At 41.1% G+C, this 13,924-nt stretch overlaps 1 long non-coding RNA gene across 1 annotated transcript in view; it reads left to right on the top strand.

Annotated features, from left to right (window-relative positions):
- LOC147106974 (uncharacterized) overlaps positions 1–13,924 on the top strand; it is a 267,392-nt gene that overhangs the window by 181,259 nt on the left and 72,209 nt on the right. Inside the window, exon 2 of the long non-coding RNA XR_015080996.1 lies at positions 12,650–12,718. This is a non-coding gene — a long non-coding RNA (uncharacterized LOC147106974). The remainder of the gene's footprint in view (positions 1–12,649; positions 12,719–13,924) is intronic.

Below are 13,924 nucleotides of genomic sequence, written 5' to 3'. Positions count from 1 at the left end.
GATCATCAACACAGATACCGTCATCACACGTGAGGACACCACCCACCAGATACATGGTACATACTCATGTGACTCGGCCAACGTTGTCTACCTCATACGTTGCAGGAAAGGATGCCACGGAGCATGGTACATCGGCGAGACCATGCAGACACTGCGACAACGGATGAACAGACACCGTGCAACAATCGCCAGGTAGGAGTGTTCCATCCCAGTCGGGGAACACTTCAGCAGTCAAGGACATTCAGCCTCCGATCTTCGGGTAAGCATTCTCCAAGGCGGCCTTCGAGACACACGACAACGCAAAATCGTAGAGCAGAAACTGATAGCCAAGTTCCGCACTCATGAGGACAGCCTCAATCGGGATCTTGGGTTCATGTCACGCTACATGTAACCCCACCTGACGTAGGGTCATCCAGACTCGAGTCGTCATTGGCTCCTTCTCTCTACACAGATGCGGCCGGGCCTGCTGTGATTTCCAGCAAAAAAAATGTTTTTTTGTCTTTTTTGTTTTTCATACAGACCCCAGCATCTGCAACATTTGACCCCTTGTGACCCCACCTCATTGTTCTTTGATGTAATGTTTTCCTGACTGACCTGTTTGGACACCATTCACACCTTTGATTGCTGTGATTGTCTCTCGGCCGAGGTATGATAAATGGCAGTTAGAAAGATTACCTGTAATCATCTGGCATTATTCTCTGACTATATAAGCTGTGTCTTTATGCATCTCTCCACTTCACCTGACGAAGGAGCAGCGCTCCAAAAGCTTGTGATTTCAAATAAAACTGTTGGACTATAACCTGGTGTTGTGTGACTTCTTACATAAATAAGTAGATAAGCTGTTTTTCGGTGATGTTGGTTGAGAGAAAATTGTTGCTTAGAACACTGGGAGCACTCTCCTACTCTTCTTCAAACTGAGAGGGTTTAATGTCTCATCCAAAAGACTGCACCCCCAACGTTACAGTAGTCTCGTAGTGCTGCACTGAAATGTCAACCGAGATTATGTGATCAAATTCCTGGATTGTGGGTTTGAACCTACAATCCCCCGACTCAGAGGCAAGAGTGCTACCATTGCAACAAGACAGCCACCCTAATATCACAACTGTCTTTCCCAAGAACAGGACTTGATCATTTGGGGAATCTCATGTGCAGATTTGGGACAATACATCAGACCAATGTACATAGTACCATATCTATTGGGCTTAATTTTTAAATAAAAATTAAATATTCTTTAAAAATATTGGCCAAGAGTTTCCCCTTTGGATGCAATTGGCGATCCGGGCACAAATTGCACTCAAAATTACACTAGTTTTCAGAAGTGGGTTTTTTTGCGCAAGTTTCCGCTCAAACTCATTTGCATATCGTTGAATGTAAAATCTTCCATGAACCAGTGCAATTAGGCAGCATTTTAGACGTTATTTTTTTCTAAAACTTGCATTAAAAAATATTGCTTGATATATTTAAGAGTGGTAACCTGGTGTAGTTGTGTTAGAATGGCTGAAAATGAGTTAATCACAAAAAATAAGCATTTTTAATCAGAGTGTCTAGGCCACCACCTGTGAGTAACTTGACTTTAAATAACTGAAAATGACTTTAAAAAACTAGACAGAACCATTTACTAGTTATCTTACTAGCTTCTTAGTATATTTTAAAAAATGGGCTAGAAATTTGTTATAGCCAAGAAATGGGCAGTGTTTAGATTAAAAATGGTTAAGTAGCACCAGTTGAAAATCATCTAGGCTGCACGCAAAATTAATCCTCACTCCTAATTAAAATGATTGCAATCATGATTCTAGTCTAAAAGCTTAAGCTCATTGGCGTTACACTGAAAAGAATGACCAATATTGGGGGCAGTCTAAATGCAAGTACTTAAAGGGGAAGTTCATTGATGCTGCAGCACCTCGTTCTCAGTATTGTTGGGTGTGCAGCTGCCTCAACGACCATAAGAAGAGTGACAAGGAGAAGGAGCACTTATTTACAAAACCTGATGGCGGATCTCCACCCCAGGGAGAGAGCCTGGAGGTTTTCCAAGGAAGCTTTGGAGGCATTGGTTTTAGCGGTGCAGAGAAGGTGGGCGGTCCTGTAACCCCCAACTGGCAGGAGGCCCTCACCACAACTGTGCCAGACAATGTGGAGGGAGGTGGCGCACCATGTCACAGGCAGCACTGTGCTCCCCAGGACCCACACTCTGTGTAGGAGGAAGTTTAACGAGCTCACACGGGTGGCCAGGGTGAGTGACGGCTTCAACAAATGCTGCATACCACCATCTGTACCACAAGCTTCACACACTGCTCAATGCACCACACCCCCAGCACTCACCCACCAACAATCTCTACCGAGCAACACTCACACACATATCTCACACCTTGCACACAATGATAGCTATTCAACTATGGCAGGCACAAGGGTCACTAGTTATTAGAATTCATGTGATATGTGTGATATGTTTATAGATACATTTATTAAGTGTGTTTGTAATATTTTGTGGTTGCTCTCATTTCACATTTGTGCCCAGGAGGACACTGTGATACAGCATGAGACAAGGATTGTATGATGGGCTACGGGGATCTGGGGTTTCATTCATGTGAATCGGAGTCTGATGAGCCAGTCACGGACAGCCCGTCCAAAAGGCCGATTTTCTTGCTGCCTCCGCCCTCCCTCCTGTTCCTCCTCCTCCTCGTCCTCCTCCTCCTCATCCTCTTCCTCCTCATCCTCCTCTGCCTCATTCTCTTCCTCCTCATCCTCCTCCTCCTCATCCTCTTCTGCCTTATCCTCTTCCTCCTCATCCTCCTCTGCTTTGTCCTCTTCCTCCTCATCCTCTTCCTCCTCATCTGCTCTGCCTCTTCCTCCTCCTCCTCCTCCTCTTCCTCCTCATCCTTCTCTGCCTCATCATCCTCAGGAGGTAATCCCACAGTCCCCATGACTGTGAGGAAGTGCAGAAGCCTTTAACAAATAATGAGTGACTTTTGCACTTGAATCAATAATCCCTGTCACCAAAAAAGCTTGAAATAACTAAAGAAAGCTGTTTCAGTTGCAGGAAGTTGCAAACAGGTACTGAAACTGCAGAACCATGTTAGTTGGAGCTGATTGGGGATGGTACCTTTAAATATCACTGCTGCAGCCTGCTTCCTGCTGGTAGACGCCAGCTCTCCCTGTCGTTGTTCTGCGCTGCCATTAAGGTAAGTGGCTATAATGAAGTTTGGAGATTGGATGTCCAGTGAGCATTGCACACACACTGACGTCACGATCTCCATGATGGTGAGCTCCCTGGCGATCGGGTTTACTGGCAACGCTACCGGCAACATCGATATGGCATGCGGCGCTGGAACCGGCATCAGCTGTCATTACAGCTGTCAATGGCATCAAAACCACACGAATTTCTCCCCCATTATATTTAAAAGCTTTTAAAACGTGCTTATTAGTGTCCTTGCACCTAAACAAATAAAGCTTAATTTTAAGAGTCTCCTTGAAGACCTGCAAACGGGTGCAATTAGCGGAAACTCACAATGGTGATTAATTTGATCTGGGGACGTGGCCAGTTTTGTGGCAGGGGCCAACTTCTAGCGCATTGTTTTTTAAACCAGCGCAAAAGATCGCAAAACCCAATTTGCACTGGGCGCAATTTGCGTTTGAAATTCCTTGATCTTTTGCGCTGGTTTGGCCGATTTCGGGAAAATTGTGCTGAAAAAACCAGCACAACCTAATGGAAACTCCATTGGATAGACCATTATTTTGAAATATCTGCCTTCTCCTAAATCTCACTGAACAATTTGATATCAGTTTGATTTTTTTTACAAACAATAAAATATTAATGGTGAAGATTGCTTTAAACTTTACAATATTTTAAGATTGCTGTCACCGTTACAGTTTTAAATGCCCCAAACTGCAGTGAATATTCAGTTATGCTTGAATAAATTCTGCATAATGTCTTTTTATGTATATCTGAAACAATTCAATGAGAGAAGAAAAAGAGAATTTCCATCGCTATTAACAATAGCTTTGGTAGGAAAACAGGAATATTGCATGTTTTTTCAGAAAAGGTAACTTCAAAATATGAAAATAACAGTGACACCATAAAGACCTATGTTAGATCTCAAGAATTTGAAATGAATTATATGATGCAAACCAGAAATGAAAAAAATAATTGAATCTCTTTTTTTTAAACATTATGCCAATCTGTAAAAATCAGAAGGCATACAGAAATTTTAAATTGAAGATCCACATTAATTCTCATATTAATTTAGAACTTTAGTCCCAATATATTTTGTTGCCAGAAGTTAGAGAATTCCTGGCTGGAGTAAAAGTTTGAGAAAATGAGCTGTTCGACACAAGTTGCCCGTTTTGAGTTTTCCTCATGGGACAGCATCACACGACTCATTGGGAAGCTCATGCTCCACAACATCACTGTGCATAGTGCTGAACTGAGCTGATTCCTCAGAGCAGGAAACCGTTAGGAAAAAAGAAAACAAAGGAATAAACAGAATGTAAAAGAAAAAGGTTTCTCCCTGTTGCTAGAGAATAGCCGAATGCTGATGAATCCTTATATTTTAATTTGAACCAGAACATTAATAATATCTATATATTGATCGAAACAGAGAGCATTGAACTGAAATGATGCATTTGTTACAGGTGAACGTCTTAATATAGAAATACATATTGGAGGAGGGAAGGTTTTTCTATAAATCTTTTACATTGCAGCCTTTTAAGTCTGACACCAGGTTAATGAATATTTATGCTGTATGATTTTTAATTAACTTTAGCATTACACAAATTTTACTGTAAATCAATTCTAAATTAATTTACATGATATGTGCAACAACTGGATCTTGTAGCAGGGAAAACAAACTCCTGAAGAAATTCTACATTAAATCACCCAAAAAACCTCCAGGATTTAAAAATTATACTCTAGAGTCTTATCATGTATTGTGAAATACTGTAAGATTGTAGGATTAATATTTTACTAAATGTCTTTTTTTTTAAACTGCAGGATCCTGTAAGAGTTTTGGGAATGAGAAATGGAATTGTAGGATGGCAGCTTATTAGAGAGGTAGGGCTAGAAATTGGGTGCCATAGCACCTCCCATTAGCGCCTCCGGTGGCGCAAACGACTTTTCGCCTGGGTATGGCACCACTAACGGCTCCCGCTAAATTCAGTGGGAGTCTTTAGTGGCGGCGGTAACCGGTAGCACCCTGCTCCGCTGCGCAGGCAATGATGACAGCATCACTGTGCGCAGTACCCCGCTTTTGCCCCACCTGCAAAATTGGCTTGGGCCCCCTGAATCTGCGCCAGGCGATGTCAGCGACTGATTCAGGGGGCAGGAACAGAGCGGCAGGAGGCTCGCGGGGCAGTAAGTAAAGGGGAGGGGGAAAAAATTGTCCGACTTACTTGTCGTGGCCCGTTGCGTCTTTGAACACGGGGTCCGTGCCGCGATCTGGCAGCCCGGCACTCCTATTGAGTGCCGGGCTGCTGACAAGGCACCCTGCTCCCCGGCGGTCCAGGTAGGGCCCTGCAGAGTTGTGGGTTTGGCCCCTCTGCTTTAATGAGGGTAAGAGCCCTTCCATGCGGCAGCGCTACGTGGCCCTGATATTCAGGGTTAGCGCTCTAAGAAGGAAGTGGAGCACTTGAATTAGCACTCCACCCCCCTCTTGGGGCGTTAACACTTAATTTTGCGGTCGCCGGCGCTAAAGCTAGCACCCAGGCGATGTTAGCGTCCCAAAATGGTTGATACTGAATTTTTCCCCCTTAGTGTTTGCAGTGTTCATGGATAAAACACTCACCTTATTGCGCAATGGTGGAGGATCTGGATTATCACAGAAACCAGTCACACTTGATTCACCAACAGCCATATTAAAATGAGAAGTTAGCAGTAGCACATTCCCTTAGCTAAAACTGGATTGTGGATTTCTATTTCATTAAGATATCATTTTGCAGCTTTTTGTTTTGTTTCAAAGAATACAAATGTTAGTTTTGTGGGTCCAAATATTTTTGTTTCAAAACATCCAGCATAAGAACATTTACAGCATATGCATTTTGTATAACTCAGGTGCATATTTCTAAAAGCTGTTGAGATAATTTATTATTCAGAGTGTTAAGGTTTGCGATGGCAGTGATGAACGAAGCTAGTTCCACTTTGTACCCAGTCACAATGCTGAGCATTGGCATGGGCAGAAAAATAAATGAGTGATTGGCCCATTGAAATGAGGACAACTCCGGGCACTAAAATTGCCATTTCCACTTCTCAGCTCAGTGGGAATGTTAGATTTCAGAGATGCTTTTTGCAGCTCTTTTTATTCAGCATCGTGTATCCTGAGATACACTTACAGTTGTATTTCCAGACAATGCAGTCTTTCTAGAAGAAAGTGTGTTAATTTCCAAGGACAGCCAAAAATTAAGAAATAGTACTTTAAAAAAACACCATGACTTCTAAAGTTAAATGTTACTATCCTTGAAAGCAGGGCACAAAAACATTAAATGATTTGTCACAGAGTAAATTTAAAAAAGTTTGTGACTGCCAAGTTAGGGATCACACGTGCACAGATGACCTATATGTAAAGTAACAGGAACAGATAGGAGGGCACGACTTTCACACTCAATTTTACAAAGTCGTTTTCTTTTGTAAAGGTCCAATCAGTGGTTAAGTGCTTGCTTTGAAATCCATCAGAGTTATGGATTTTGTCTCCATAGTTATCTAACCTTCCAACTTAACAATAATTATGATGATTCTGTCAGTTCTCAGCTCAACAACGAATTATAATGGCACCATGTTCAGCACTGTGTGGGAGGAAAAACTGACAATATTGTAGCTGTCTGCTAGAACCCAGTGAAGAATGGTTCATGGAAACAAAAACTCATGCAGGAAGAAAAAAATTGAGGAAAAATATTTAAAAGACCAAGGGCTAGATTTTCAGTTGCTTGCGCCAGCAGTTAGCGCCTTAAGAGAAGTGATTTTCGGGCGCTATGCGTGTAGCGCCTGGGCGCAGCGCAGTTTGCGCCCCGCCCCAAATTAAGTTGCCCGTTAGTGCCGGCGCAAAGTTTAGCGGCCGCCCGGATGCGCGCGCAGAAAATGACGTCACATCCTCGTGCAACGCCCTTTGGCCGCCCCGAATCCAAACTTCAGTCGGACCGCCCCATTGTGCGCCTGGCGTCCAGAGCGTTTGTAAAATGGAACGCAACACACCCTGGGGAGCGCAAATTAAAGGGCACTCGTACAAAAGGCACTCTGCATGTGTTGTGTGGAAGGAAGCTGTGTGTTGTTCTGAATGGTCTATTTATGTTTCCGGGCACCAATCACTCCTCCTCCTCCTCCTCTCCCCAGACTTTGCATTTGAAAAAAATACATGCACCCTTCCCCTTTAAGAGCTCACTGGCACCAGAGTGTCTGCCATGCGCTGCGCCCGAGCTCGGGTGTTGCGCTCTCCACCGCCGGCTTAGCGCCTAAAGATACTAGTGGAACGCCTCTTTTAGCGCTCCACCAACCTCTTAGGGCGAAGCCACTGAATTTCCGGCAACGGGGCGCTACTTTGGGGCGGGCGATAACTTCGGGCAGGCGCTAAGCTTAGCGCCCCAAAACTGTCTATACTGAAAATCTAGCCCCAAGGGTTCTAATCTAGAAATTAGCCTACTTCATGACCACAACACACATGTTCAATTGTCCCTTGTATTATTGTAGGACTATGTCTACTTGGAGTGCCTGGGCTAGAATTATGGGCTGAGGTTATTCATCTAGGTTTCTCAATTGGAAAAAAAGGAAGCTATCACAAAGGCTCGAGAGTCATAATGATATATTTTTTTCAGATGGAACTCTGATAAGCAGTTGTCTGCAACTTATAACAATGAATTTTGAAAATTTTGTCATCAGAATATCAGCAAAGCAAATATTTTCTTCCATATACAGTAGTGAGTAAGTGGGTGAGAAAGAAATTGTTAAAATAAAATAACAAAAGCTCAAGTTCAATAATATAGCAGAGAGTGATTGTGGATAAAAAATAGCTGGGCAAACGAACAAAATAAAGCAATACTTTAAAGAGTAAATAAGACCTTGAAATGATGTGTGAATATAGTGTGTGAACATTCAACATCTTTGTATGAAATGTCTTTGTAACTTATTTTAACTAATTTACAATAACACTTAATGTGTTCATATTTGAATATTCACACAGTATAATTTCAAGACCTAAGTTTTTACCTCCTTTTCTACATAACAAACCAAAGGTACTGCAAAGCTTTGACAATTATAAAGATGTGCTTCCAAATAACAGAGTCAGATCTATTGATTTTGCCATAATACATTGTGATTAAATTGTTAGATATGTCTTGCGCTTGCAATGAAAATTAAATTATAATGTACTACAAAGCAAAATCTATGTAAAACTAAATACCTTAGATTGTCTTATAAAGAATTGCCTTATAAAGATATATAGTAGGAATTACAGTTCAATGTACTCTGTAATATACTGCAGAAAAGCTATATATTACGTACCAGGAAATAATAAGCTTTTGAAAGACAAACTGAAAGACTGAGGAGCAGACAGACAGATGTTGAAAAGGAGACAAGAGTCTCAATGATACAAACTGGGAGAAAGGCAAAGACAACTGTTCAAGTTGCATTGTCGATAGACGCTGTGTTCAGCAATGCCTTTGAAATTATCTAGCTTAACTGTCTCTGGTAATTAGAGAGCAATGACCTTCTCATTAAAGCTGGGAGGCTGATGAATATTTTTCCGTTTTATTGGTAGTAGATGTAGGCTACACAGACAATCTTGAAATATCAAAGCAATTCTCTAAGATATTTATTAGACTAGAATTTATAAAAACACACAGCAAACCTTTGAATTACAAGTGCTAATGTATGCAGAGGCAAATGAATAGCTCGTCTTTTTTCTCTCTTGTATCTTAAATTTTTCATTACAAATTTCCAGGGCTTCAAAGTAGGATCTCACAGTTGGCCCCCTTTCTTCTCTCTTGCATGACAAAGAGCTGTCAAAAACTGTTCCTGCGTTTGTTAGTATTTTTCCCCTTCTTTTCTCTCATCTAAATGTCAAATAGCGTAGATTAAATAAAGCACAGCGTTCTTCATCTGGTGCAGTTTAACCAAAACAAAACCACGGAAGGCATCTTAAAAAGCCCTAATTAATGTTGCTCATTGATTTTTGTTTTAGTGTGATGTATTCTATGAAAAAAATATGAATCCAGAAGGCACTCTCATTAAAATCATTAGCAGCTTGATGTTAGCTCAAAACAGCTCATTCTTTGGTGCACTCCAGTACTTAAAAGCATATTCACAGGTTCTCATTTAACATCACAGAATAGCTCAAGTTGAAAAACAGGTTCTGCAGTTATGAGCACACATTGAATTGTGATGACCAAAGTACGTAAATGTACTTTTTTGTGGTTATAAATGGAGCCTGATGGAGATGCAGTGGTGCTTGCTTTATTTTGAGGGTCCTCTCTAGAGCAAACAAAACGTGTAATTATGTCTCTTTTTTTATCAAAAAAAGGTATTTCATTCAATCTGAACAAAAAAATCAAAATAACAGAGAAGAGTTGTCCATAAATGCTTTTAGCTCTCTTATTTCATTGGGGTTCGTCTGGTGTTTTTCAAAACTAATATTGGGAAGGTTGGTCACGATATTTGGTAGATTACATAATGCTGGGATTTTGTGAAAGGTGATTCGGTATCAATGCACTAATGGACTACATAGAACATTTTATCAAGACTAAGTGCCACTTGAGTCACTTTGCCTGTTCTTCTGTCATTAAGCACAGTCCAAAGATTAGATTAAATATAGATATAAAATCTTTGGGCCCTATTTCCAGAGCTCTATGGGACAATTTTAGTTCTTAGGCTATTTTAACCTAACACTGGTGGTATTGAATTTAACTCATGGTCAAAATATTCTGTTGTCACAGGAAGCTTCATTCAAAGCATCCTCAGTAACAAGATTGTTAATGGCAATCTTTAAATGGATCCTTTATTTTCAACCTGCTTATTTTTGTGTTCCAAACTCAGTACCAAAAGTTGACCAGGTGAAGAAAAGCAAGGAATGAAAATAGAAAAATATCATGATATCGTCTCTACTGGTAAACTGAGTAATTTTCACTTCAGTGGAAGCAACATTAAAGTCAACCAGTTTGCATTCTGGGTTTCCATTTTAAATAACAGTTTAAGAGCTTCTATTAGTTGTCAGTTATGCATTAATCAGGACTTTTTAACTTTGTCACCAAAAGCGTGATGATTGTGATGAGCATCGCAAAAATGTGAGCATCACTATAACAACATTACAACTGCCACATACAAAATCGTCACCTCGTCCTGTGACAACTAGAAAGGCTTCCCCAGGATAGTAGACCATCAAGCCACCAGTGGAATTTGACAGTAAATACTCTCAAAAACAAATGTTTTCCTAACTAATTGCAATAATTCCTACTTCTCACCACATATGAGGTGTAAGTATAATAAGGTAATTTAGCCTGTGTTGTTGAAGTGCATAAACCCATAAGGCCTACCATCATCTCTTGGTGAATTATTTTAGTGTATCTTCCCATTTCCTGTCAGTTATCATATTGCTTCCCATCCTAAAAGGATCTGTTCAGTAACCATTCAAACACATCTACAAAGCCTTTACCTCTTTCACTTACATGTATGTTCTCTGTGGAGTTGCGACAGTAATACCCAAGGAGAGTAATCCCTTTGGCGATGTTGCTTATTAATGCAATGTTAGGCTGTTCTTCACGGGTATCAACAGAGGCACGGTTGAAAAAACACAAATTTCGAGCAAGAAATCTGAAACCATTTCATGATAAAATGATGCATTGAATGGGAAGATAGATAATTACATGAGGTAAAAAGGAATAGAAGGATATGGTGATAGGGTGAGGCTCATGTAGAGCATAAATACTGGCATAGAGCTATTGGGCCGAATGGCCTGTTTCTGTGCTGTAAATTCAATGGAAAACTCCAGTCTGATATTTTAGTTCATTTTGTGTGTGTATTATATTACTGATCAATTGGATTCAAAGTTGAGTGGTGGGACAGTAAGAAAGAACAAAGACATTTAGCACCTAATCACCTTTCTCAGAAATATCTCATAAGTGTTTTGCCTACAGTGAATTATTTGGAAGTGCAATGACTGTTGTTCTGTAGGCAAATTCTGATCTGAATAACAGTCACAGAAATTGATCTTGTTTGCACCAATCTTAGTCACTCAATGCACCAGTGTATTTGGCTAGAGTTTTCATGTGTCCCAGCACCTGACACAAGCCTTTGAGTGGCCCACTACCCAAATGCTTAACTGTGCTAATACTTTATGTAAATACTCATAAATAAAATAACTAAAGTAAGCTGGCATATGTCTTTAATAATTTTATGATATCAGTAAATGTTAACAATTGATACATAGAAGCAAGAGGCTGTAACATAATCATGGGGCACAGCTGACATTTACAAACAGGAGTGTCTTGACCAACATTTGTCTTTCAACCAACACATAAAAAACAGATGGTCTGACCATTTTGTCATTGCTGTTTGTGGGACCTTGTTTTGCACAAATTGGCTGCCATGTTTCCCCACATTAAAAAAAAAGACTTGTATTTACATAGAGCCTTTCACAACCTTGTCCTTAAGTCTCTGGAATGGGATGTGCACCCACAACCTTCTGACTCAAAGGCAAGAGTGCTACCACTGAGCCAAGGCTTGCAACAGTGACTACACTTCAAAAGTACTTCATTGGCTGTAAAAAGCTTTGGGACATCCTGAGGCTGTGAAAGGTGCTATATTTCTCTCTTTTTCTTAAGATTCCATATTTTGTCAGTACCTTATTTTGTAGCTTTTCTGGAAACCACAACTTTCACTGATTAGATTTTTCAATCCAATCCTAGATTTCTGCAGGATGACATTGCACTTTTTAACACTTTTAAAGCTCAGATTTGGTTGCCACATCAGCGTCCTCCATTTAATGAAGTTTTTTGGAAGGGCTATGCACTGGCAAGCAGCCCACCAATCAAATAATCTACAATTTATAGTTGGGAGGCAAATTAAGTCTTGTAATCCAATAAGACATCTTAAAATAGCAGGTCATATAAGAAAAGATGAAACTGGAAAATATACTTTTACTAAAACCTTAATTCAAGAAAAGTTCACATGCCTTCTACTTCAAAGGACATCTACTTAAAAAACATCATCTTTGATCTGTATATTTTCAAAAATGCATTTTAGTGTAGCGTATTCTCAGATAATCAGTTTCAATCATTTGCAGTCCTTTGTGTTCTGAACCCTTTCAAGGCTTGGTTAAGTAACAGATATTAAAAGTTAATTACCGTTGGCACAGAATAGATTTGTTTTCCTAAAAATATTTTGTTGAAATTTTCTGCTGCTGTCAAAGCACTGCCAAATAAAACATTTTCCCATTGCAGGCACCTGGGGCTGAATCTTAACTCAAAAAACGGGTGGGTTGGGGCCGTGTCAGAGGTTAAAATGCAAAAAATCTGGAACAGGAACCAGACGCGTGTTGAAGCCGCCCACTTCCGGATTTAACAGAGGCAGGACGAGGGGTGGGCGACCAATCCGCTCGCGGGAAGTGGGTTAGTAATTTAGATATTATAATGAGGTTGCCTGCCTTCATTTTAACCGTCATTCTATTTTTAACCACAGGTGGCCAGGTTTCACAGGCCTTAAGAAACCTGGCAGCTTAAAGGAGGCAAGAAGGGTGGAATCCATAAGGTAAGTGGCTTTACAGTACTGTTTGTGGCCCAGGAGGAGCAAAAGTGTTTCCTCTAGACCCATAGAAACATAGAAGATAGGAGCGGGAGTAGGCCATTCGGCCCCTCGAGCCTGTTCCGCCATTTAATGAGATCATGGCTGATCATCCAAATTCAGTGCCCTGTTCCTGCTTTCTCCCCATATCCCTTGATCCCTTTACTCCTTCTTGAATATATTTAATGAATTGGCCTCAACTGCCTTCTGTGGGTGAAGAAATTCCTCCTCATCTCTGTCCTAAATGGCTTACCCCTTATCCTTAGACTGTGACCACTGGTTCTGGACACCCCCGCCATCGGAAACATCCTTCCTGCATCTAGTCTGTCTAGTCCTGTTAGAATTTTATAAATTTCAATGAGATCCCCTCTTATTCTTCTAAATTCCAGTGAATATAAGCCCAATCGACACAATCTCTCCTCATACGTCATTCCTGTCATCCCAGGTATCAGTCTGGTGAATCTTCGCTGCACTCCCTCCATGGCAAGAACATCCTTCCTCAGATAAGGCGACCAAAACTGCACACAATACTCAAGGTGTGGTCCTGTACTCGAATCCTCTCACTATGAAGGCCAACATACCATTTGCCTTCTTAACCGCCTGCTGCACCTCCATGCTTACCTTCAGCGACTGGTGCACAAGTACACCCAGGTCTTGTTGCACTTCCCCTTCTCCCAATCTATTGCCATTTAGATAATAATCTGCATTCCTGTTTTTGCCACCAAAGTGGATAACCTCGCATTTATCCACATTATACTGCATCTGCCATGCATCTGCCCAATCACCCAACCTGTTCAAATCATACTGGAGTTTCTCTGCATCCTCCTCACAGCACGCACACCCACCCAGCTTTGTGTCATCTGCAAACTTGCAGATATTGCATCTAGTTCCTTCATCTAGATCATTAATATATATTGGCCCAGAAATTCGGGTCGGGGGCTTCCCACGGGTGCAAGCCCCCGACCTACACTTACATATCGCGCTGACATTTGAAGACTGGGCCTGCGTGGATTTCTGGTCTGTGGCCCGGTTCAGCTCCCGGCGCGCTGTGCGTGCGTGATCCAGCGGCGTACTTAGTGCGATGAGCCGGCTGGGATCACGTGAGCACTGGGCAACCAATGGGAGTTTACAAAAGTCCATTCATGAGTTAGACATAAGATCTGTCAAACTCAT

Source organism: Somniosus microcephalus, chromosome 15 (assembly GCF_052327205.1).
Source record: "Somniosus microcephalus isolate GS21.2 chromosome 15, FLI_Smic_1.0, whole genome shotgun sequence".
NCBI lineage: Eukaryota > Metazoa > Chordata > Chondrichthyes > Squaliformes > Somniosidae > Somniosus > Somniosus microcephalus.
The sequence above is the reverse complement of the archived record's forward strand: the minus strand, read 5'-3'. Positions and strand labels throughout refer to the sequence as shown.